The sequence below is a fragment of the Artemia franciscana genome, chromosome 17, assembly GCF_032884065.1.
Source record: "Artemia franciscana chromosome 17, ASM3288406v1, whole genome shotgun sequence".
NCBI lineage: Eukaryota > Metazoa > Arthropoda > Branchiopoda > Anostraca > Artemiidae > Artemia > Artemia franciscana.
This window is the reverse complement of record NC_088879.1, coordinates 21,106,292-21,133,375: the sequence shown is the minus strand read 5'-3', so window position 1 is coordinate 21,133,375 and position 27,084 is coordinate 21,106,292. Positions and strand designations below refer to the sequence as shown.

Sequence of the window (27,084 nt, the reverse complement as noted above, 5' to 3'; positions counted from 1 at the left end):
GATGCTTATCAAACCTAAAGAACTAGGGAGTTCAAAACAACTGTAAGCACAAGCAAATTTTTAAGGAGCGAATTTTTCAGCAATCAAATTCAATCGAATTTGAATTCGTCATTAAAGACATTGAGTTGTTCTGAATATCATAGGACAAAATGCAACCTAACAAGGGAAGACGGTTCCTTGGTATTAAGGAACCCTCTTTTAGGGGCCTATGCTAAGGCCCTGACACACCTGAACTTGCTATATTTTTTATAGATAAAATGCTTCTTCTTGTTTTATAATTAAGTAGTTTGAGAAAACGAGCGAACAAACTTGAATTCTTGGGGCTTTTACGAACAGGCTAGAAATTTGAAAATCAAACATATCATATAAGATCACCAGTAATCATATCCTATAAGGTCACCCATTTTAAAGCTGCCGAACCGCACTTTAGAAACCCTACACTGTCAACGATGTTTCTATTGATTAAAAGTGCTTCTTCGTATTCGTCAACGAATCGGCAATCGTCTACAGATCCAGCTTCAATGGCCATTGAGTTTTATAATATCGTGTTTATCGATTTGCATATGGGGTTCTTCATGACCAATTCAGCAATAAGGTAATCTGAAAAATAAAATATGACTTTCGCACCCTTTTTGAGTTTTCCGTTTTAAACATTCAAGCGTTTTATCGCGACGTCTTCCATAAATAAGAAACGAGGGAATTCAGCTCTATTAGAACGTGCAAGCTAACACACTAAATTGCAAAGCGAAAGAACAACCGATTGCCCAGAGTTTGTCGGAGAGATGTTCACCTAATAACATAGTCAGTAGAAACACTTTTTAAATCATGTTAAAGAACACGACACAATACTACTAATAGTATATCGTTACCACTGAAAACTCGCAAGTGATATTTTTCTCAAAAAGGATTTTATGCACAACCATACTTATTTGTTTGTTTATTAGAGTAAACATTTGTGTCTACAGCGGGACAGACAAATACAGGAAGATTTTTTTACATTCTAATTTTTGAATAGTTTTACTGCTATTGTCACCAGGAGCAGAACTACGAAAAAAAGAATTTAGTTGAGACCTTGAGTGAAACTGCAAAAGCTTGCCATTTCCGAGTTCAAAAATCTTCAATAGTTTAACCAACTATCCCAAAAGTAGGAAATGAAGAATCAAGATGATCCAGATAAGTTAGAGACAAGGCTAAAAAAGATGATCTAACACAGTGGGGGATTCCATTAGAAATGGTCAAAACTAAAGCTTCAAATAAGGTGGGATGAGCTAAAAGTTTGCCTGTGAGTCACTCTCAAATAATTTAGCCCACAAAACAACTGCAGTAGGCATGCCTACAAACAAAAAAAGAGGAGAAAGTGTGAAGAGAATCCCCATGAAAATTGGTTTGAAAAACTTACAATGTCAGAAAAATCGAAGCCTAAAAACGCACGGTTCTTGCATTCAATCCATCCCCTCTAAAGATTAAAATAAGATACAAATTTAACAAGGATAAAACTGTTAATCAAGGCCGGTAAAGTTAAAAAATATATATATATATATATATATATATATATATACATACATACTAAAAGGTTTGGGTATTTCAGATTTACATCTCGAGTCTTTAGCAACAGAAAAAAGGGACTAGATTATACAGTTAGCACAACTAGAATAAAAAAAAAAACAACTAAAAAGCTTAAAATATACAAGTGAAAAATAGAGGAACATCTGACAAACTTGAGACATTTGTAGTTAGGATTTTGGTCAGGAATAACAAATTTTCTTAACAACATGTGAATTTCATTCGTTTTTTTTTCTACAGCGTTTGTTTTTTTCATCTATTTATGTTATTTTCTAGTATCCTAACTGCTCAATTTAGTTGTTTTTTCCCCATTGATTTCAGATGTTAAGCCGACATATTCGGATATCACTATTAGATAATATAAAAATTTTGTTTTTAATTCTCAGAGCATTAATTATTTTTTACCTTTTCGTTTCATTCTAATTATAAATAGAAAGGCGGCTTAGTCTAAGAGATTATTCCCTTCTCTAAACTCCAGGAACATCCCGCCCCCAAAGAGTCGGATCACGGTATAACTATGGCAACACCAGCAGCATGATAGACAATGGTGGTTAGAAGAATGAGTGATAGTCAAACTGACCAACTAGAGAGAATCCCCAGATTTTGTTCCGAAAGATTTAATTTTTCTCAGGAAAAAAGAAGCCATTTGAAAAATAGAAGCCGAACAGTAAAATCAAAGTTCATACTTTTAATTTACCCCTTATTAAGACTCCTCCAAATATCCCTCCCCATCCCCCAGAGAGGCTAGATCCAGGTACAAGTAAGGCAGTAGCCTACTTGTAGTTCAATAGACAAAGGCAGTTCTGAAGCCATATTCTGACTAAGCAGGATAAAAAAAAGTGTGTATTCCAGAACTCAATTATCAATGATCAGCTTTGAATAGGACACAACACCAACTTTAGCCGCTAAGAGTCTTGTAATACATAATGGGTGCAAACGCTTCAGTCCATTCTACACTGGTAGAAATCCAAATTGCTTAGAAATTTATGCTATCTATCATCTTGGAACAAAAATAATCATGAATTCTATTAGTGATTGCTAATTTCATAATTATTATTAATTTCATTAATAATTATCATTAATGATAATTAATGGTAAAAAATACCTTAAAAGGCCGTGAAAAATAAACGAAATATGAAAAATTTCCGATTTTTCCTTCAGTTTACATCATTCACGAAGAAAAAATCGAAGTAATACCATAATTATGCCACTGTAAATGAATAGATCGAAAACCATGAAGGCAATGAAATAAGTATATTGTCCTTCCGTTCGAGTTACACCTGTAGGCTCGTCACAAAATTGCTTGTTTTACATGGTAGTCAGAGCGCCAGATTCTGTATCTCGCTTATTTCGATTAGTACCCATGCCGGCTGGTACAAAAATATTAAAGGTGGATCCCATGGTAGTCGACCATGCTTAAAACGAATATCGTAGGGCGCATGTTCGCCGTTGGGGCGTTACTGAGATACAGGCCAAAAACACCAAATTTGGCCTATAATGGGGTTCGATGATTCTAATTTTTTTTACAGATAAGATTGGTCGAATCCAGTGTACCCTTACATCAATAGAAAGAAGAGACTTGGGGCTACACGAATAGGATTTTTGTTTGTAAAAATAAATAAAAATAGTACACTTTTTACTGCAGTTTTTAAAAAAAGTCAGATTTTTGTCAACAAATTTCTAACAGAGAAGCTAAAAACTCGAAACTTTTTCAAGGATAAAGTATTTTTTTTTTTATGTAAAAAAAGAAAGCCCGTTTTATTCCGAACACATTGAGCTAAGACTAAAAAGTTTAAACTATTATATCTGGGGGGTCTGCAACTTTTTTAGCGAGTGTACCCGATAATATGAATTTTGTTTAGTAGCCTGCTACCTAGCGGGGAGTTGATTGATAAGCTAAGCAGAAGAAATTGACAAGCAGAAGATGAAAAAGAAAAGTGAGTCAGGTAGGCCAAGATAAAAAAAAAACAAAAAAAAAACAGTTACTTCAGGTTGATTCAACATGTGGTTCTGACGCAAATACTGATTTGCTGATAGATGATAATGAAGAATATGACACAAATTTGGAAGATCAAACAGCAATTTTTAAAAAAATATAATTTTTAGAAGCACTTTTGGTGTTGTAAAGTTGGCTGGAATTAAGTAAGTCTTAAGTTGGAATTAAGTAGTCTCTTAAGTAAGAGACTTAATGAAAGTAATTTACAAAATTAAATATCACAAGAAACTAGGTGATACTAACTAATTTAGATTTATTAGGACTGATAAAAAGGCATTTTACATTGATCAATCAGATTTAGTATTGGAACTTCCAGTTCTAGTGAAAATGCTTGTCAAATGGAACATCTGTGATTTGAAATTAATTTGTCAATATTTAATCTAATATCTTGCTTTTCCTTCATGAAGCACCAAACAACCATGCAACAGTCGAAAAATCTCTGCGAACGTTCACGGCGATAAGTAAAACAGGGAGTGAAAAGTAAATACCCGGATGACTTCAAAAACGTAATCCTACGGATGGGAGGCTTCCACCTCCTGCTCAACTAACTCAAGACAGTTGGCAAGGTAATGGACAGCTCTGGACTCAGAGAGATTGTAGTGCACGCAAAGCCGCTGCTACCTGGTACATGCGAAAAGGTATTCCAAGGGAAAGGCTACTACCAAGATATCAATGCCTACTGCATACTGTACAAGGTCTTGCTAGCCCTCTACTGGGAGTCCTTGGAAGAGTATTACTCCGAAGCACAAGAAGACTTATCCCGTCTGGACCAGCTGGGAAGTGCCATTGAGTTATTTAGGACTTCATTGGCAAATGGTGCTAACGTGCGAATTGCACTTCAGAAGGCAAACGATACCTTAATCACTTTGGCTCCCATAATGAATGCCTTCGAAACCCTTTGAAATGTGTCACCCACGTTTGCTTTCTGGCGGTATTTTTGGAAATACTTGAAATAGCGATGCAATTCAATCATGCTGAACGAGACTGTGACTGGGAGTCTCATTTGACAGCAACTGCTTGGATGTTGCCATACTTGGTGGTGGCTGACCATCCTCAGTATACAAGATGTCTCATACAGCTCCTATATGACATGCGAAGTTTACCACAAACCTTTCCTGATGTTCACAGAAGACTCATGAAAGGATACTCCGCAGTGAAAAGAACGCACACCAGTTTACGGCCACCTGTTTCGATCAGATACTGGAATGTACAGTGAACAGGATGCAAAGACGACGGCCTGAATAATAGGAGAACAAATGTATGAAAGACAGACTGAAGCTTGGATTTTTACCTTACCGATTTCCGCTGCCATCAGCAATGGTTTCCTGCAAGTAGTCAACGTATCCACAGAGCCATTGAAATATCACGAAGACAATCAGTCGACGACGACGCGATTACAACTTTCACGAGACAGAGTTCGAGACATTTTCACTACATGTGGCAATCCGTTCAGCAGAGTGGACTTCGACTTAGTGAATATTGTGACGTCAGAAGTCGTGGACGATGAGAAGATTGTTTCTGATATTACTTGCGTAGCCACAAAAGGAAAAGAGGTGGTTTAGGACATTCTGTGCAACAGGAAAGACGATGTGAAAAAGGTTGTACTCCGAACTTTCCCTTCAGAGAAAAAAACTCAAAGTGAATGGTGTCCCTAAAACCGATCTCCTGAGCTCTGAAGTAACAACCTTGAAGAGAATCATTACTGCTCAGTTGAGCTACGGCGAGGAAAAGGAGAAAGCCATTGCAAAGATCCTCACAAAAGAGATTCTTCTTTTCCCTCCATTCATTTTTGAACATCTTCCGCAACAATAAACCAAGACATCCTCTGGCTGAAAAATAAGGGCGGGGAACAAAGCTGTGCTGTTGAACTGGCTAAGAAAAAAAAGGAGAACTTTCATCTTGGCCGGCCACTGTGAAATCCAAAGAAACAACATCAGCTACAGTACACATCATTGACCTAATGTCCAAGATACGGTAATATCGGCCTGCCAGGTTTGAAACAATCAAATCCTTCACGGAAAGATTGCTTCTATCATTGCTGAATTATCTTCTAGTGGGTATTCCTGAAGTCCACATTGTCGCACATCGGTACGACGGGCTGTTTGGGAAGCTCACGGACACCGGAGAGTTGATCTCCTTGAAATCAGCATGCTGACTCCGACGAGGGAAAAGGAAAAACCTCCAGATTTCCGCTCTTAGCACAATTGAAGAATGGAATGCCGTACTTGCAAGCTCAGCGTCTAAAAGCCGGCTCCTCCAAATTTTGTATGAAACCTGGGAGCAGATGAGTGATCAGCTTCCAAACGCACTCAACATTTTTCTCTCAGGTGGGTTCAAGAAGAGATTCAAAGTGTCTCTGGTCAAGCGTGGCTGCTGTCCAACTTTACCAGAACACTGTTACTACGAGGAATGCTTGACCTCCAGCCACGAAGAGGCTGACCAACGCCTTATGACACATGTCAAGTACGCTAGCCGTTACGCTTGTGGCATCGTAGCATCGTTGTGCATGTCAACGACACAGACGTGGCAGTAGCCCGTGTTCATTTTTTGAAGAGCTTCAAGCTGAAGGACTGAGCGAACTTTTCTTGAAGTTCCCAACTTACATTATCGCAGTACACGAGCCGGCGGATGGAGTCCACTTGTCCAAAGAGGAGCAGATTATGTTACTGTTCGTCCACTTTCTGCCAGGTTGTGACACAACGAATTTTTTCTTCGGCGTCGGGAAAGCTTCTTTCTTAAACACCCCGGTGTCTCCAACTTTTGCCTCAAAAATGGTGTCTGTGACGGAGCAGATCAAGGATGCAGACGGGAAGCTTCAGTCAACGCGTTTAGAGAATATTACGACCTATCAAAATTCCTGATCATTGTAAACAATACAGTAAACAGGTCAGATTCAATTCACTGGCCAGTGTAAGGGCTTACAATCGGTGCCAGAAACAAGATGTGAAAAGATTTCCACCTTCTGACAACACCTTCGAGCCATACATACGAAGAGCCATATTCGCTACATGGATAATCTTGTCGTCAGTACAGGCTCGGCCGAGCATTCCAGACCCACTTCTCCTTGGATGGAAGATGGCTGAAGGGGGAGTAGATGCGGTCGTCTCAAACTGTAAAGAAGCATCAAGCCTGGAATCTTACTGCTGATGCAAAAGTGGAAGATGTAGGAAAGACTATAGCTGCTCAAAAATGAAAGGATGCAGCAGCTTATGCTCCTGCCGCGGAACAAGGAGGGCATGCAGGGAGTCTGACCTTGCCCCATCTGAATTCTGGGAAGAAGAAAATGAGAAATATTTGTGAAAATTTTATTTAATACCTATTACTTTTAATTACAACAGGTCCCTAATCCGTTACTATTACCCAATTTTACGGACAGGCCGAGTAAGACAACTCCAATGTGCTGACTGAATCCATCTGTGAAGCAGAATTCTTTTATGTAGTAAATAGCTCAGTCGTATTACTGGCAAATCAGGTCCCAAAAAGGTTATTACAGACGCCTTAGTACACCAGAAAACATATTCGTCCATTCTAAAAATAAAAAAAAAATAAAAAAAAAAACTTTTTAGTCAACATTTTTTTAAACCTATTTTAATTTTTTAGTAAAAGTTTAAAATTTTGAACAGTTAGGAAGTTTGAAATATTCCTACCCTTTGAAGAAAAAAAAATATTAGCCTATGTCCCTTTTCACGATACGGCTAGTGATCATTTCAGTGACACTACAAAGAAAAATCGCAGACCTTTTAAAATAAAAATAGTTTATATGTTATTAGCTCAAATTGTACGGAATGGAATGCACTTTCTTTTCGAATATGAAAAAAAAATTGTTACCTTGAAGAAATTTCGAGTTTTTAGCTTTTCTTTGAGATATTTGTTGAATTTTACAGCACTTACTTTGAAACTGCAGTAAATAGAGAAAAAAATTGTGTTTTTTTTTCAATTTAAAAATCATATTCTTGTAGATCTAGATCTCTTCTTTCGATTGATATAACATTACGCTAGATTCCTCATCCCAATAAGTAGCAAGAAAATCCTGAATCGTCACACTTAGTTATAGGCTAAATTTGGCGTTTTTGGCCTATATCTCAGAAACCCCCCAACGGCGAACATGCGCCCTACGATATTGGTTTTCAGCATGGTTGACTCCCCTAAGATCCGTCCTTAGCATTTTTGTACCTTCCGGTATGGGTGGGTGCACGATAGAGAATCTGGCGCTGACTATGGAACACAAGCCTTAAAGTCTCGCTCCCAAGTTATATTTTTTGACTTTCTGAACAAAAACGGTTTAGTCTTTTCAAATGTACTTTCAATTTTAGTGGACAGATAAACTTGGTGTACTAAAGTGAGCACATTTTTGAATCTTTTTGCTTTCAAGACACAAAAAAAATTGCATATTGCATAGCAATATATATATATATATATTTTTCTTTAATTTTGTGATAAGCAATTTCGATTCTCTATGATCATTACTACACAAATCACCTAGTTATAACGGAGTGAAGACCTCTAATAACGTAAAATCTTCAGAGCATAGGAAACATACCAAAATATAACATAAATTTGTATTAAAACACGACAAACACATAAAACTATAATTTCTCAGTTTCACACAGAAATTATGTCTATTTTTGACTTCACAACACGGACAGAAGGCAACCCAAATGTTGAATCATAACTGCATCTTTGTTTGCTTACAAAATCAAAAGCACCGAGTTTCGAAGAACAGTGCTCACAAGTAATCTTCCCCTTTGTCCAACCACTCTGGAAGAAAAGAATAAAATCGACCTACATTTAATGTTGATGGGTCTGACCAGACATAGTTCGGTTGGAAATTTGTTTGTTGAAAACAACTGAATTTTTGTAATTAAGTGTAATACTGTTCTTTAAAAAAAAAAAAAAAAAAAAAAAAAAAAAAAAAAAAAAAAAAAAAAACCGGACAGATACACATTCTCTGAAGCGTGCATTTAAAGTCAGTTCTTTTTTTTTACTGAATCTCTGTAAATTTCTTCTTTGAAGTTTCACTTTTGTCTAATTTCTGCTTAGTTTTCTCACTTGGACTAGAAGTAGCTATTTGATGAGTGAATATTCTGGCTTCTTGATTTCTGTTTTTCAGTGTCAATGTTGTATCCATCAATGTCAGTGCAATTTGCAAATTGCTTATTGTTGATGTGTATTTATTTCAATGTTTGTCATTATCGTTTTGTGTTAATATTATTTATTCAATCGCTTCTTGTTTATAATATTTTAATGTCATCTCGAGTTTTTTTTACTCTATCGTTGGGGTTATTCACTTTCCTTTTGTTTGATATCGGCTACAAATAAACTGAACTGAACAGAATAGCTCTGTGTCAATAATACATATGGTTATGGGTTGCAGTTCTGCAAATGGCAAATTTTCAAATTAAGTCTCTATTCTTGTAGCAAATGGATGTGTTTTAGTCTTAAGAATTTTAAGTAAATAAATAAGTCAAATCACGATAATTATACTATAAATAAACAAACAAACGAGATACTACATCCATTAATCAAGAACTTAAAAGGATCATCACTTAAAGATCATCACTGCAACTAGACCCCCTCCTCCAAAGTAGTCTCATCAAAGTTTTGAGATGGACCTTTTATTCAACATAGTCCAAAGGTCTAACAACTATGGTTTTGGTGATGATAAGACCCTCCATAGTCCCTTGGGAAAGGGCTGTACACAGTATCGGGTGTATCGGTATCGGGCGTACTGGTATCGCGCTTATCGGTATCAGCAAATCTGTATTCAGTGTTATTTTCAATCATGGTTTTGTGCCTTCTATCATGGTTGAAGGAGTAGCTGCTACCTAGTAAAGAGCACACTTCACCCCAAAGTAACCAAAAGTTGAAAAACACGTTTTGAAAAAACACTGCCTAATGAGATAAATGCCATGTGACGCTGATTCAGGAATTAGATTAACAGAGCCATAGTTCAGTTAGTAGAGCATTAGACGTCAAATTCCAGCGTCAAGTGTTCAATTCTTGCTTGTTTTTTTTTTTTTCAATTTTGTCCCTTCTATATGATTATTTTTTATGACAATTCACTTTTGTAAAATGTGATGCATTTATTTTTAAACTTTTCAAGCATTTTGATTCAAAGGGAATGAAGCTCATCCAGTTTTATGATTGTTCACTACATTTAGTAGATCACCAAATCCATACCCCATCCCCTCGCCACTTAAGGGCTGGAGTAGTGTAGCCATGTGGTTCTAGAACCACTCAAGTTGTATATTAAAAGAAGGATCACTTATTATTATATTTAGTTACTCAAATTATTTACTCATTTTTACTATTTAATAGACAGGATAAAAATATTTGTAATGTATATAGAGTAATCATAGAACTAAACACCTATCTGCATTTTTTGTGCGTGATATTTTTCTAGTTGTCAGGTTACATTCCAACCTTTTCTTGTTTATTATATACGCTTAATTTGATTAGAAAAAAAAGAGCACCTCATTTATGGATTTTAATATAGAACCAGGAAGATCATCATCTTTCAAAAATATTAAGCCACTGCAACTACTACAGGTAGAGGTGTGATCATACTTTTCAAAAACATCACTACTGAAAAGAGATTTTCTACATTGCCTGCAGCGTACAACACAAGACCTAAAACAGTAAGATAATATATAAGGTACAGAGTAATGCTACTTCCATTCCTAAGAGTTGATTTTCTTCTAGTAAAAGTAAAAACAACAATCAAACTTAAAGCTAGCTGGAACTACCTAGAAGAAGAAGAAAAATGACCTCTCCCCTTATTAATAGATAAGGGGTTATGCTCATACCCTGTATAACTGGTTAAGAAATCCATATATGTTTAGAGGCATTGCAAATGAATACGCCAATACCCAGGAGAAATTCCCAGTGCCAGTAAAATTTACTGCACCCACATTCCCCCAACCTCTCCACATGGATTTGTTCAATCCCCATAATAAACACTGATTTCTCAAAGTGAACTAAAGAACAAACCCCCATTGCTTTTATACAGAAAAAATTGCCGAGCTTAATACAATTACATATAAAAACCATTTCCAAATTTTTGTTGATCAATGCCAAATGATGGCATTAGAGTTCCTCATGGTTAATGAATTTATGATTGTTAATTTGAAAAATATTATGATTTATTCTGACTCTTTATCAAGCCTAGAGCTGGTCTCTTCAGCTTCTCAGTATAAGATGGATACTGACACATTTTAGGATTATTGATAATCTCGCTTCAAGAGGTGTAGGAACTAATCTCCAGTAAATTCCAAGCCACCCATGTATAATTGGTAACCATAAGGCAGATGAAATTGCAAAAAATGCTTTAAATATTGACCAGCCAAGTGGGAGACCAATCCCCATTAGAGATATTTACCACTGAAGACTGCCAGAGGTACTGTTAAATAAGAATAATCCAACCCTATCACCTTTCCCCAATAAACACCTTTCTAACATTTATCATAGAACTCGTTCTGGATCAAACGGGCTAAATTTTCAGGCGTTTTCAGATCAGTACCCTTATTCAAGTGGCGAAGTTCCCTGTTTCCCCCTTTGCAGGTCTTGCAATCTAAAAATGAAACAATTGACCATTGCCTATTTGAATGTAATATGCTGATGTCTGCACAGTATACCCCACAATGTAAAATGTTAAAATGCTTCAAACACCACAAAATCTTACTATCAGCCAAGAGTCTTGCTGACCATACCTGCACACAGAGCACAGAACTCATTGTATATTCTATTATTATTCAACTCCTAGTATCAAAAGATTTACTGTAAGAAATATGAGCAGATTCAAGATAAATAAGGACAAACCAACTCAGTAGCTCTGTCCACCACACAGAGTGAGTCAAAATAAAAAGTGCTGAATAGTCTCGATTGAAAAGCCCGCGTCTGATGAAAAAGAAGAAGATAGAAAAAAAATCCGTTCATCAAAAGTGACCAGTCAATCTAATTCCTTCCTTTCTCTGTTAAACATTTTGTCAAGTAATGTCCCTGAAACCAACATTCCAGACATTGCGGAGGTCATAATTAAATCATATATCCTTACCATTAACTTTCTAAAATTATCTCCTCTTTCCTAATCATTTATACCTACATATATCAATAGCTGGGGTAAAATTTTTCTACTACTAATAATCTTTGTTGGGATTGAACTTTAAAAACAAAAAGTTTTCACAAAAATTAAATAACCATTTGACAATGATCCATGAATGGTAGCTATTATCAATATTAAACTTAAACCAAAAAGAATTTGCAACAACAAATTTGAGGTAATTTCGAAGGAGAGTTAGAAAACTCTCAAAAACGGCGACAGACCGAAATGAAAAGTGCAAAATTAGAATCGCCATGTCTCGAAACGCTGAACTATAGGTTTTGAGCCGATCTTGAAAACCTAGGAAAACCGCTTTATGTATAAGCACCTCAACAGATATCTTTCCCCTTTTTTGTAAGGCTAAAAGGTTACCACAGTTCCGAAGAGAGATGGGTTCATTTAAAATCTACTTCTCATATGTAAGTGTCTTTTGCGTAAAGAGGGCAATATTATATAAAAATTTCAGCTAGATCAGAGCCCAAAATTTTGTAACCTCTCTCCCAGCTGGGAACTAAGGAGCATACTCCAATTCCATATGACCCAAGGACCATACTTGTGAAATTTTCAAGTCAATCAGCCCAACTATTCCCACGTCAATTTCTTTAATTTTTTTTCTCATCAGGATCTACTACCTACACAGTTAATACCATCAACACATTTGTAATAACTGAAGACAAAAACTGTGAAGCCTCCAGCCCATAATGCCAAGCCCTATTGGCCCTCTCCTCCCAAAAAAAATCTCAAAAATTTTCAAAATTATGTCCCAGCCATTTGTGGTAATTTGGAGTGACTTTTAATTCACCAGAACACTCAAAATATTAATGATAACAAGACTTAACGGCAATTTACAAGATATTACGTGTCATTATAAGATTACAAGATGTTATGTGTCCAGAGCTGTGAAATACAGGTCAATAACCAATATAATTATGTTCATCACTTTGGCGCTTGCCTAAAATATATGTTGTCTGCTAGAGCAATTATTTGGGCACTAGATATAAATATCACTTGAGCACTAAAATGAAGCGTCATTTAGGAGCTACAATTTAGAAAAAAAAGTATAGCCTCTTAGTCTTATTAAAACCATGATCTACACTCCAGGATTACTCAATATCTGATTAAATTCTGCTATACTGAATCACAACCAGACCAAAAGTATCGAAGTCATCATGCAGTATTGAAAAAAAAAAAAAACTACCACCGCTAAAATATTTCTTATTTTGTGCTGGACTGTGAGATGTGCTTCAATAACTATATACATGTCAGTATCATTTTTGCACGTCTTGGTTGCTAGATTAAAAATTAATCGTTCACAATTTCTAAACATCACTAGGGCAATAGACTGAAATAGTCTATGGAAGCAAGATTAAAAACCAATAGGACATTATAATTAAATCCAACTTGGGTGCTAAAATATTATAAGTTTAGGCAATAGAGTACATTTAAGTTTTACTTATAAACTATCATATTAAAAGAAATTGAACTGAAAAAAATAATTGACCATATACAATAAGTGAAAAAGCTATTCACTTTTGTTGACCTAAACTTACAGGTTATATTTGTATTGTTTTCCACTCATGTAAAAACAACATATGTTAAACCTGCAATAACTTGAATTTACTAATGATGTAAAACTGCTTGACTCAAAACTTTCAAGGATCATTGCTATCTCATGGGGACGACAAATTTTTATTAGAGGGGGATAGTGCTTAGAAACACGTTTTCTGTATGGTCCTTGGGTCATATGGAATTGGAGTATGCTCCTTAGTTCCCAGCTGGGAGAGAGGTTACAAAATTTTGGGCTCTGATCTAGCTGGAATTTTTTTATAATATTGCCCTCTTTACACAAAATGCAAAAGACACTTACATATGAGAAATAGATTTTAAATGAATCCATCTCTCTTTGGAGGTTACCACTTGTCCCATCTATAAAGCACCATTCCATACTTGGGAAAAAAAAGTGGGGTCTTGAAAATAATACTGCTCCTTAAAACCTGATTAAGCTCCTAGTCCTAAACCTTAGGGATAACTTATTTTTTAATACAAAAGTTGCTGAAATTTATTTTTCCTTATCAATAAGCATGAGGGGGCTGGGGGCAACCACAAAAGATTGTACTAAGTATGGAGACTCTCTCCAAACTTTATTCTCACAGCTATAACACAAATTCCTCACTGACTCCATAATTTTATACATTCCAAATCAAATTCTAGCTTACCACTGCTATTGTCTTAAGACATGCTATAAAAAATACAGCACTACAGGTGCCATTTTATTTTTGGAAAAACAGCCATAATCAATAAATGACAGTGCTGCATTTATGCAAATTTTCCAAATCTGAAAAAATTAATATATTTGTCAGAAAAGGTAGAAAAACATTTAATAAAGAGGAGTAAAAACTTAGCTACATGCATTTGACTCGACTTATTGAAAAAATAAAAAACAATACATGCACTTATTCCTGTATTGCCAACATGCAAGAGGCTATAAATAGCCAATGCAGGGATTTGAAAAATCTACCATTTGATAGAAATATCACAAAAAATTTGGCAAAAATATCATCAAACAAAAATATCCTTTTGCTAATGTCATTAAACAGAAAAATTAAATAAACAACAAACAAACAAAACTAAACAACAAAAAATATAAGGATTCTTTTTATCTACTCAAAAAGATATTTTTAAATATTTGTTTCAGAACAAGATTAGCACAATCAATTCTTCTATATACTTGGGGAATATATAAGAGAATTCAACATATGAAAGGAAATAAATCACTTCACAAGATTATTGCATATACCTTATTCACAAAACATAAGATGGAAAAACTAGACAAACTACTTTTATCTACTCATAAAATATTTCTAAAAAAAAAATGGGAACAAACTTAGCAAAATTGATTCCTTTATATAGTTGGGCAACATGTTTCACACCTCTAAACCAACAGATTGTAAGGACAGTGCACCTCTATGGCTGTGACATATTTCTAATATGAGTAAATTATTTTCAGATGGGGTTGTTGGGTATGAATGATATTCTGAAGCCATTTGAAACATATTAAGATGTCTTAGTCCAAGTGGTGCTAAAGAATCAACTCACAAGTAAACCAAACTTGCAACTTCCAGCATAGATATTTTAGAAAATTTAGAACTTTTGCCTGGTGGAATGAATAACTTGTGAAGTGTTTATACAAAAATAGAGTTTTTACTGCCTGATTTTGTATTACTTGGATTTTATGTGCATTTTAATTAAACAAATTAGACCAAACAGCACATCTATACTCTAAATATGACTTTAAATATGTAAATGTGTTAACTATAGTAACAATTAATATGAAGTAAGATTTGTTGTTTCTTAACATGTTTTTATCTTATTAGCCCCCAATCTACATTATTCTATTATTAAGAAAAGGCAATTTGAAAACAACCAAGTCATTTCAATGAATAAATATGTTGTGAAGAAAAGAAACAAAGGACTTCAAACAGCAGTGTATGTTGAACTAAGTGGGAAGCAATAATCATACTTAAACTAAGTTTAGCAAATGTTGAAATTCAAGCATATAAAGCTAATTTTTACAATGAAGGTGGAAAATGTACATATTGCAGTGAAAGGAGACATATGAGAAAGATTGAAACATGTGGTATTTTAGTGTTCAAGAACAGAGGAAAAGATCAAACAAACTAAGGAAGTTTGTTAACCCCACTTAAGAAGAGAAGTTATATTAATCCTAATGAAATATATCTAAACATGAAGAATATATAATACTTTAGAAACAAATTTGGGCTATATATTTGCAAATTAGGGGGGGGGGTAAAGTATATAAGGTGTGCATGCAAAATGTGCTAGCTACAATTATTCTACATATTATGAAGTAATACTTTTTTTTCTAACTTCATACTGTCCAAATACTTTACCCTTACCTCTAATGTGTAAATACATAGTCCACGTTCGGTAAGTCTAATGCATTCTGTCACCTGCTACTTGTTTTCCCCTATTGTGCAAATACATAGCCTAAATTCTATAAGTCTAACACATTCTGTCACTTATTTTCCACTGAGGATAAGCTAATTATCTCTTAATAGATACAGGTGAAACCTGTTTGTTCTTCAGTTTTACACAGTGTAGTCCAATTCTTACGTGGTGTTGCTATAACAGATAAATACCACAGTATTTTAGTGAAGAGGTCAAATTAATACTTGTATTTATTAAGGACACTAACCAAATTCATACATTATGGCCTAATATAAGAGTTTGCTCATGTCATTTATTTGGTCATAGGCCAATATATTAGAAGGCCTATGATATTCAGAAAAATTCTGTCTGTATCAGAAGAAAAGAAAGCCTCACAAGTCCCTTTAGTTATGTTCAGTTAGTGATATATGGATTATTAGGAGAGGAAATAAGTGCTAGAAAGCTAGCAAATATTTAGAAAATTTACTGGAGAGATTTGGGTAGCCTAAATATTTTGCTGCTCATATTATTGACTTATAAATAAAGTGAAAATAGCCTACTACTCAACATCTTTTTTATGTTTTTTTTAGCTAATTTCTGATGCAAGTGAAAGGCAGGTTCAAACTTTACCTCACCTCCTCTCTAATGTGCAAATCTATACCCTGAATTGGTACAGAGGGGTGGGGGTAAAATTCTAGTTAATTGACTTCTTGCTATCTCAGAAAGGGTTTAGGTTAGGAAAATGAAACTTTCAGGGATTAATCTACAGACTAAATTATATCCCAAGAAGGCATTTTGAAGCAACTATCTCCACTCATTTTGCGTCTAGAGGGCCCTGACCTTTGATGACCTTTAAAATATGTGTGTTATAAAAGTGAAACCTTGCAAAATAGATCTTCTGCTTAATTGAAGCACAAAAAAAATTGTTTTCAGCTTCATAACTTTGCTCAAATCAAATTTTATAAGGTTTTGAAGATATGCAAATACATTTCCTAAAATAAAAAAAAAAAAACAACATTGATATGGCTCAAAATTCTACTCAAATAACAGGAATTGCATTTTCAGAACTAAAGGCAGAGAAAAAGCAACTAATAACTGAAATTTAAGGGAAAATGTTGTTTTGTCAAAATTTCAAGATAAAATTGGAGCTAACAGTATTACTGGCTTTCATATAAAGTGATTATACCACTTGATGCCTTTTTTAATGCTCTTAACAAATATAATAATCACTTCTACTAGAAATTCAGATTTAAGCACTTTTTGACATCTTAAAAATGACCTAAATAAGGGGTCATTACAAATCTGTAATAGTTTAGAAACAAATTTGGGTTATATATTTGCACACCAGGGGGTGGGGGTAAAACATAGCATATTTTAAATAAGTAAGCTAACCATTGCTTTTTTTTATGTGTGATGGTGCACATTGAATTTTACTGAGAAGAGAAATCACCATTGCAACAGCACAAACACATAAAAAAAATACAGCAGTGGTTAGTCTACATATTTAATATATGCTATACTTTAACCCCCATTTTAAGAGGTCAAAAAGTGCTTAAATCTGAATTTCCAGTAGAAGTGATTATTATATTGGTAAAGAGCATTAAAAAAGGCATCAAGTGGTACATTCACTTTATATGAAAGCCAGTAATACTGTTTGCTCTAATTTTACCAATTTCAATAGGTACAGACCTGTCATGTAGGCAAATTTCAGGGCCCTCTAGAGAGAAGGAGTGGAGGTGGGTACTTTGAAATACCTTCCAGGAACATACTTAAGCCTGTAGACCCATGCCTGAAAGTTTCATTATCCTAACTTAAATCATTTCTGAGATAGCAAGAAGTCAATTAACTAGAATTTTACCCTCATTATCAGCAAAAGCAATTATTATAGTTGGAAAAAGTACAAAAAGGCATCAAATGGTATGGTCAATTTATTTGTAATTCAATAATATGAACAGCAAAATATTTATCAAGATTTGAATTAGACATTTCAGAATGCTTTCCCAGTCGATCATTAAGGCTGTCTTGCTGTGGATCAATTCTTATGAGTTTCTTTCAAATAGCCTAACCTAATTAGCCTACTTTGCAAGATCAATAAGAGTAGCTAGCCTGGAACATCGCCACGATAGGTCATACCAATATAAAAAAGACCATATGATTCTTACATTTCAGTTATGGTCCTGTTGTTCAAGAAGTATTTCTACTTGGGCTAATTCTGGGTTATGCCCTAATAGGCCTATTAATGGGTGTGTTCCAGGGACTTACTGTAGTAACCGAATGGTTACTATTTCCGTTCCTAGCGAGAAAATGATTACTGCCCAACCCGCTGGGAACGAGAATAATTACTGCCGGCAGTAACCGCAGTAAAGGCCTTTTTTCGCGTCAACCAGCTGGTTTAACCAATGACAGCTTTGGTTTAACCAGCTTGAATGTTTAACGCGAAAACGGAAAAAATTACATATGGTTGAGCTCAAACAAAACTGGTTCGCGAAAACACTCTTTTTACTTGTCGGTTTGGGCAAAAAATTTCAAACATAAAACATCCGTATAGTGTTAAGAGTGTCATTCTATTATAATTAAATGATTTAGCACTGGCTTAATTTCCTCCGGATTTAACATATTTCACATTAGTTTGAGGTCAGAGAGAATTGAAAAATGATCTAGCATACTCTCTGGTATATTTGAAGAGATAGGAAGGTTCTGATTTAGTGGAATCTTTGGTTAAATTGTTCAGGTAATATATTGGAAAATGTTGTATTCATTCTGTAAAAGCAAAATTATTTATAAAAAAGTCCTAAATGATAAGACTTTAGCTTTGTTGAGCTACCCTAAACAGAGGATAAAATTCTAGTTTGACTTCTTTTTGTTTTGATTTGGAATTCTACTAGCCTACCAGGCTATATATTAAATTTCCATTCAAATTCTAGTTTAGCTACTTTTTGCTATCTTTGATTGGGGTTGTGTTAGGTGAATGAAACTTTCAGTGATTAATCCATAGCTAAAAACATATTCTGAGAAGCTATTGCTAAGCTTATGTGATAACCCTCTTCTGTTTTTAAATCTGGGAATTTTGCATACTGGACTGGTCTGTAACTATTAAAATTTTGGTAAAACAACATCTAACCTTAATTTTCAGCAAGCAGTTTCTGTTTCTCTGGTTTTAGCTCTGAAAATGCAATTCTTGTTATTTGAGTAGAATTTTAAGCCATATCAGTGTTTCGTATTTAAATATAGAGAAATGTATATCCTGAAAGTAACCAAATCTTGGAAACTTCATAAATTGAAATTGAGCAAAGTTATGACACTAAAAACGCTTTTTTCTTGTCATTTAAGTAGAAGATTTATTTTGCAAGGGTTTCACTTTTATAACACAAGCGTTTTTAAGGGTGTGGACCAAATATTGAGATTTCCAACTGTCATTATCACTAACCAGCAATTCTACAGGATTTAATCCTTATTTCATTAGACAATGTGAATTAAGGTAATTTAAGGCAAACATTTTTAAGAGAGAGAAAGAGTAGAGTTGGATGCTCCAAAATACTTTCCCATGATATAGTTTCATCTCTAGACCCATCCCTAAAAGTTTCATTTTCCTAACCTAAACCTTTTTCAAGATAATACAAATTTATCTAAACTAGAATTTTACCAAACAGAAGTTTAACCTAATAATTTGTAATAACATATTGTTCAGGCTAGCCTTTGCAATCCCTACAAATTTTGACTGTTCACAATAAAGCACTATTACAGGCTTAGCCTAACAAAAGAAAATAGCAAACTGCTTAATCCTAATAAAAAAAAATCCAAAGGACTTTATATTTCTTCAATACAAAATATATACTAAATTTTTGTTTTTAGTAGAATACTGGTTAAGTATAAACCAGCAAATGTTTAAGAATTTTTTGAGGGGGGACAGCTGCCTAAAATTAACAAAATATTTCTGATAAGCACAAAAATATAACAAATTAAGCTAAACTAGGAAAATAGTTTTTTTCTCACTGACAGTTACCATAACACATAATGTGTTGTAAGATTTTTGCAGTACTTGTGCATTATAGCCACCACATTCAAGTTCTATTGAGAAGTTTAGTTTGGCTAATGTTAATGATATAAAATAAAAAATGATGAATATATAAAACTTTATCAACAAAATTATGAAAACCACAACAAAGAATCCTGGAATTTGTAAATCAGCATCATATCTAAATATACTGTATCTTACATTGTGATAGATTGTTTTAACGCCCTACTGTACAGGGGTAAATATTTAAATTATGTATCATAGGCAATTATCTGAAGAGTAATCTATTAAAAGTCTCCTGAGCTAACTAGGGAAGTTTTTTCTTTCTTTTTTACTTGCTTTAGCCTGTATCCAGTTCCTGATTGCCATTTAAATTCCATATTCATAGTTAAATAACATAAGCCTTTGTATATAGACTATACCTTGTTGCTAATTTTTCTGGGCATAGAATGTTTGATTTGGTAAAGCCCTAGAGAAGGACCTGAAGAGAAAGGAACATAATAAAAAAAAAATTCATGCTTCATAATTTTTAGAATAATAGCTGGTAACACATTTTATATTCAACTTTGCTCTACTTTACCCCTCAATCCTCCCAATATAAAAATGTATTGCTGAAATTTCCTATTTTCCATTTGTTTTGTCAATCTGTCTCTCTAACTTCATCCCATGTAGCTGTAAATTAAACAAATGTGACAAACAATAACTAGAAAAACAGGTGACAGGAGGTTAAATGCATTGAAAATATGAAATTTGAGCCATATTTCTGCACATTGGGAGGGGGATTGAGATAAAGCATAGCCTAACTTAATGATTTTCTCTTGCTATGTAGGGTAATTGGAAGGTCACTTGTATATCATGCTATCCTTTTCAGTTTTAGTTGGATAGAAAAAATCCAAAGAAAGTCCCCTTTGAAAAGATAGGAGCCACAAAGTGAGATTGTATTTGTCAAAGCTTGGAGGTTTGTCCCTTCTGTCTGTTTAAACAAAACAGAATCTTAATTGAAGCTTTGTTCATTTCTATCTTAAGGGTGCACAACAATTATGATATAAGGTACTTTTCTTTATTCAATTGTCTTCTTTGTTGTCTAAAAGACTTTTTTTAATCTAGATTTTCATAAATTGCTCATTTTTACCACAAGTTCATTTGACCTACTTTGAAATCCCTGGTCTTAAAATTACACTTGACTTTGTTAAAGCTAGGAGACATAGACCTTGTGTTTGTTTAAAGAAAGTGAATAAACATTAGTAATTTGTATTGCACTAAAGCCCTAGGGCCATCACAATTCCAAACAAAAAAGAAACTTCACTTTAGAATATTCAACATTGTCTAACATAACAGAAACAAAGAAGAAAAATTATAAAATTTTACTTCTGCACTCTACTGTCAACATGAGAAATTGTCCAAAATTTTAAAATCTTGCAAAACATTCATCCCTCATCACATTCACCAGCCATCTCTCATCAAACCTACACTTCATTTCTCATCTCACTCAATCCTACAAATGCATCAAATGACCCACTCTCTCATTAGTGCTTCCATAGATATGGTCAAAGTAAGAGCCATCTTGCTTACATTTTATTATATCTAGAAGTTTTCTGTAGCTAAGTCAGTACTTAAATATTTCATACACCTTTGCAAACAACCTTAAGATGGTAAAATAGGTTGGATTATCCAAATTTTTAGTTACCACAATATATTTCAATCATTATTGTAATATAAAGGGCAGCCAATAGTAAAGGACCTGAATAAATATTTTAAGGTAATTAAAAAGGTTTATTACTCAAAAACTTGATAAAACTAAAAGGGACTTCTTAATGATTGATTACTTTAAAATATCTACATTATACACAACAATAAACCTTTGCTATAAAGGAAAAGTCAGTAAGGCCCAAAATCTATTCGATACTAATTGTGGTTTGAGACAGTTTGCTGAATGTCTAAATGATTTTAGATAGTAATGAAGATAAAATGTGGGCAAACTCAACACCAATATGCAAGTAAGTAAATATGGCAGCACTGACACATCAAGGTCTAAACTGGCAGTGCTAATTTCCACTTTGTGACCCTTTGGCCAAGAATTGCAATTAAGGGCTGGGGGCCAGAAATCTTGTGCTTTTGTACACCCTCCCTGCTTACCTTTTGTATATTTCTCCATTTGCCTATTTAGAGCTGGTTTAGATCTGTCTAACATCACTGACCCCCATTTAAATAAAATAAACAGACAATACTTGGAATCAAACCTGTACCCCATGGACAAATGATTTCTTACTAAGAGTGCTTTCCACTTAGCCAAGAATATTATTACGACCAGAGTAGAACAACTATTAAAAAAAAAAATATTGAAAAAAAAAAACAAGATGGATTTGCAGCCATTTTCACTAATCTTCAATACACATTGTATTTTACTTAGACAAGTTATTGTAAGGCAGGTGTCAACAAAGCTCCAGCAGGGATTGCTTTACTTAAGATGCAAACTAGCATCGTGAATACTTAGCTGGTAAAAACCAAATACACTAGCAATGCCAGGAATTAAACCTGTACCCCTTGGACAAAGGATTCCCAAACCAGAGTGCCAACAACTTAGCAAGGAACACAAATGTGACCAGAGAACTATTATTTAAAAAAAGAAATATTGAAAAAAACTCAATTCATGGTTGTTGCCATTTTCTCTACTGTCCCATAAACAATATATTTTATTCAGACAAATTAATTTTAAGACAGGTATCAACAAAACTCCATCAGGGATTGTATTTACTTAAGATACAACAAGCAATGTGATTGCATAGCTTTGTGATATTCTAGTCTTAAATAATGATAAAAAAGCAAATTTACATTTGCTATTTGTTTTCCAAACCATTTTAAGCAAAACCATTTGCAACAGCAATACGTCCATGGTTAGATTAGTGTCTATCCAAAATGCTTTACAACAGAAGGGACACATTTCTTGCAAAGCAAATACTCAGCTTTAATGCTATTCTGTGTCATCTCTAAAAAATTAAACTGTATCAGGTGTATTTTGATATAAGATACTTCTAAGACTCTTAGCAAGGGGGCAGGCATTTCTTCACAATTTATACAATGTGTAAAAGAGCACCAGGGGGTGAGAATGAAAAAAAACTTTCAGGGATGGGTCTAAAGGCTAAAGTATGTTCTGGGAAGGTCTGCTTACATGGAGTACAAAGAAACTGTTTCACAGCTTTCCTCAATCCACTTTATAAGGTTTTAAAGATATGCAAAGACATTTCCTAAATTTTGAAAAAAAAATATTGATATGGCTTAAAATGCTACTTAAATAAAAGGAATTGCATTTTAAGAGCTAAAGCCAGAGTAAAAGAAACTGATAATTAAAAATTAAGGTAAATCTTGTTTTGTCAAAATTTCAATAGTATAGGTATAGACCTTTTGAGTAAGCAATTATCTAAGACTTAGAAATCAGAAAAGGGTTGACATAGAAGCCTGGCAGCACCTTCCCAGAGTGTTTTTGACCCTGGATTAATTACTGGGTTTCATTCTTGTAACCTATTCCCTTTCCAAGATAATGAAAATTAGCTAAACTAGAATTTTACGTATTTTTTGCTTTGGATTCATTATTGGAAGTTCTATTTTCCTGACTTAACCCATTTCTAAGATAGCAAACAGTAGCCAAACTAGAGTTTGACCTGAAAATTTATCCATGGCCCTATAGGGTAAGGCTGAAATGTAAAAAGTTCTGACAAAGATGCAACATATCTTGAAGCATCTAGTAAGAATAGTAATTGGATTAACAATGCTTTATAACCACTAGGGTCTTGCTTCATCAAGGTTTTATCTCTGAAGCCAAATTACCAAGCTAAGGTCAAGCCTAGGGCATCAAAAGGATGAAACAAAGATTTCCAAGTATCTACATAAGTTTTCAAAAGCATATTCAAACTCTTGACTTCCTGTCTTAAGGCCTATGTGAATCAAATTGCAGGATATAACCCAACATTTATCCAAATAGCCCTAATACGAAAAAAAAAAAATTAAACCTTACTTTTGCGAGGCTAGAATTCTATTTGTCAGCTTATAATTCTTATTTTATATAGACTTATTTATAGCCTACGAATTCTTCTTTTCGAAATCTACGCCTGAAAAGGTCAACCAACAATTATGAATGGTAGAACCCTACGGTTAAAAACAATGACAGTTCTGGTTAAATTAGAGTTCAACCAGTCAATTGTTTCACGCAAAATCACTTTTCATGACAACCTGGTTTGTCACTGTTTCACGCAAAAACAGCGGTTGAGCTCAACCACACCGAGTGGTTGAGCTCAAACAGTCTCTTTGGTTGACGCGAAAAAAGGCCTTAAGTGATTTTCTTACCGTGCTCAAAAGAATGGTTAGCACAGTAAGTACATAATTCACCTTCTTCAACAAAAATCTCATTCATCAAAAAATAAATATGGACAAGAATGAAGTAATGGAATATCAAGTTATTTGCTTGGAAGAAGGTGGGACGGTGATTTTGCAAAAGAAAGAGGGATCTGAGCCAGGTTAGTAAATCAACGTTAAAGGACACCCTGAGTAGTAGGCTATCTATTAGCAAGTAGTATAAATCAATGAAAACTTATTATTTAATTTAAAGATTTCCATGTTTTCTGGCATATCCAGGCATAATTATTACCTTAAATTGCCATTTGGAATCATTCTAAGGATTGACTTCTTCCAGGTAAAATTGAGGCTCCATTAAATTGCCACATGGGAGCATTCTAAGCATTGACTCCTTTTAGGCTCTGTAAACAGGCCTAGGTGAAGTATTACAGATAAGTTGAGGATTTATGGGCTGCCAAATCATTAGTCTGAGACTTTCTTTAATCCTATTGAAAAAGTAGGCTAGGGTAGACTATTCAGAGTCTATTCCAAAGGATGGTAATTTTATCCAGTAAAATTCTAGTTGATTGACTTCTTGCTATCACTGAAAGGGGTTAGGTTAGGAAAATGAAACTATCAGGGATGGGTCTACAGGCTAAAGTATGTCCTGGGAAGGTATTTCAAAGTACACATCTCTACTCATTCTTGCTCTAGAGGGCCCTGATCTTTGATGACCTTCAAAAATATATATAGCTGAAGTTACATGTTTCCCATTGATTCTGCCAATCTATCCCTCAACCTTTAACTCCCTGTTAATTGAAGCAACTGTGACAAAGCAAAAATGGGGGAAAAGGTAACAGGTGACAGAATACATTGGAACTACATAATTTTGGCTATATATTTGCACATTAGGCAGGTTGGAGGTAAATTATAGTATAGAGATGCATGCTTTTCCCTTTGGTATGTAGGCTAAGTACAAGGTCACTTGTACCTGATGCTGTCCGTGTTGTTTTTTGTTGGATGGGAAACATCCAAAGAAAGTTTCCTTTGAAAAGGAAAGGTGAGAATGCCCAAAAGTGAGATTGAATTTGTCAAAGCTTGGAGGTTTGCCCCTTCAGTCTGTTTAAAGGAAAATGGATTCATAATTGAAGCTTTGTTCATTTCAATCTTAAGGGTGACCTATATTTGTGACAATTCATTAAATGGTTGTAAAGGGATACTTTTGTTTATTCATTTGTCTTCTTTGTTTTCTCCTACAGTTTTCACCTACTTTGTAATCCCTGGTCTCACAATTACATGTAAATTTACTGAAGCTAGGAAACATAGAGCTCCTATCTATTTAAAGAAAATCAATAGATATAAGTAGGTTTTATTGTATTTAAGCCCTAGGGCCATGGTAATTAAAAATAAATTAAAGAAGATTAACTTTAAAATACTCGACATTAAATAAGCATAATAGTCACAAAGAAAAACAAATAACAAAATTATACTTCTGTGTTCAGTTGCCAACCTGAGCAACTGTCATAAATTTTTTAAATCTTGTAGAACATTCACCCCAATTACATTCAAAAGCTATCTCTCATTACCCACACTCTTGTCCATACATCCACATTTCAGGGAAATAGAAGGACCATCATACTGGTATTCTTCATTTCTACTTATATTTAATGGGTTTGAAAGAAAGTTTCTGTGGCTAAGTCAGTAGGCCAGTAAAGGACCTGGTGGTCCTTTAGCCAGGTAGTGCAATAGGAAGCTAGGGACCAGCCAGCCTATGCTCTTGCATGCCCTTCCTTCTTACTGTCCCTAGATTTCCATCTGTACTCATTTAAAGTTAGGTCAATTCTAGCTGAGGTTAGTCATATCACCAACCCCTATCCAAAACCAAATAAACTGACAATGCCAGGAATTAAACCTGTACCCCTTGGACAAAGCATTCCAACCCAGAGTGCCTACCACTTAGCAAGGAACACAAATTTGACCAGAGAACAATAATTATTTGAAAAAAAAAACTTGCTATTTTTGTCCCACTACTATCCTGTAAATGCTATAGGCCCATTTTATTTAGACAAATCAATTTAAGACAGGTATCAACAAAACTCCATCCGGGATTGTATTTGCTTAAGATACAATCAAGCTATGTGAATGCTTAGTTTTGTGATATTCTAGTCTTGAAATAATAAAAAAGAGAATATGTATATGTTCTATTTATTTTTCACCAGCTCATTTGAGCAAAGTCATTTGTAACAGCCAAATGTCCATGGTTGGCTTTGAACCTCTCTAAATGCTCTCAAACAGAAGGAATAAAAAAAACTGTACTAATCAGCATTAAACTGTCCCTTAAATTTAAACACGTGCATTTAATTCGAAAATGACGCTACTGCTAGTTAGCTTACTGTGCCGTTCCCACTGGCTCTACTGCAGTTAGAAATGGGCAGTTACCGCGCAGTAACTGCAGTTACTGAAAAACCATTAGCTGGAACACACCCAATATCTACTACAATTTCTTCTTCCATCAATAAGCACTTTAAAACAAAAGCACCACAAATCCCTCGAAAATGTGCCAATGATCGAAAAATTGTGCCATGTCCTAATTGATTTCCCGTGTGTTGCGAGAAGTGCAACACACAGATAGCTGGTGAAGTATAGTACTATCTTTGAAAATATTATATCAAACATTTTTTTCATTTTCCCTCTCGATTTACTTGTTTTTCTTTTCCTTCTAATACATTATATGTGCTCCCATCACAACATTACTTGAAAAAATTTCTCGGTGTAACATATTACTTCAGGCCGAAAAAATGTCGTTGTTTTTCCGCAACTTATGACTGTTTTTAGAACCTGAAACTGGCCTAAAACACTTTCTAAATGATCATATTCATACGAACCTAGGCTAAAACTGAGTTTCAGTTCCATGCTCTTACAAAAGATATTGGCCAAAAGCTATTGATGAAATTTGCTATTCACCCATGGCGAGTTAAGATTCTATGACTTTTAGGGGTTGTTTTCCCAACCCCTAAAACATTTAACAAATATAATTATTAAATCCTGAAGCAAATTCACAAAATATCAGAAACCTTTGGCCACTATGCACATAGAAAGGTCCACTAAGAAGAGACTTTGAGGCAAAGGGTGCAG

General features: G+C 34.5%; 1 protein-coding gene and 1 long non-coding RNA gene across 3 annotated transcripts in view; both read right to left on the bottom strand.

Moving 5' to 3' along the window:
• The window catches only part of LOC136037995 (UDP-N-acetylglucosamine transporter-like), a 446,903-nt gene that overhangs the window by 385,787 nt on the left and 34,032 nt on the right, over window positions 1–27,084 (bottom strand). The gene's annotated exons all lie outside the window — the stretch shown is intronic.
• LOC136037617 (uncharacterized) lies at window positions 8,105–17,877 on the bottom strand. The gene is made up of 2 exons (XR_010619987.1): window positions 17,768–17,877; window positions 8,105–8,317 (listed from the first exon to the last, which is right to left on the bottom strand). It is a non-coding gene; the product is annotated as an uncharacterized LOC136037617 (long non-coding RNA).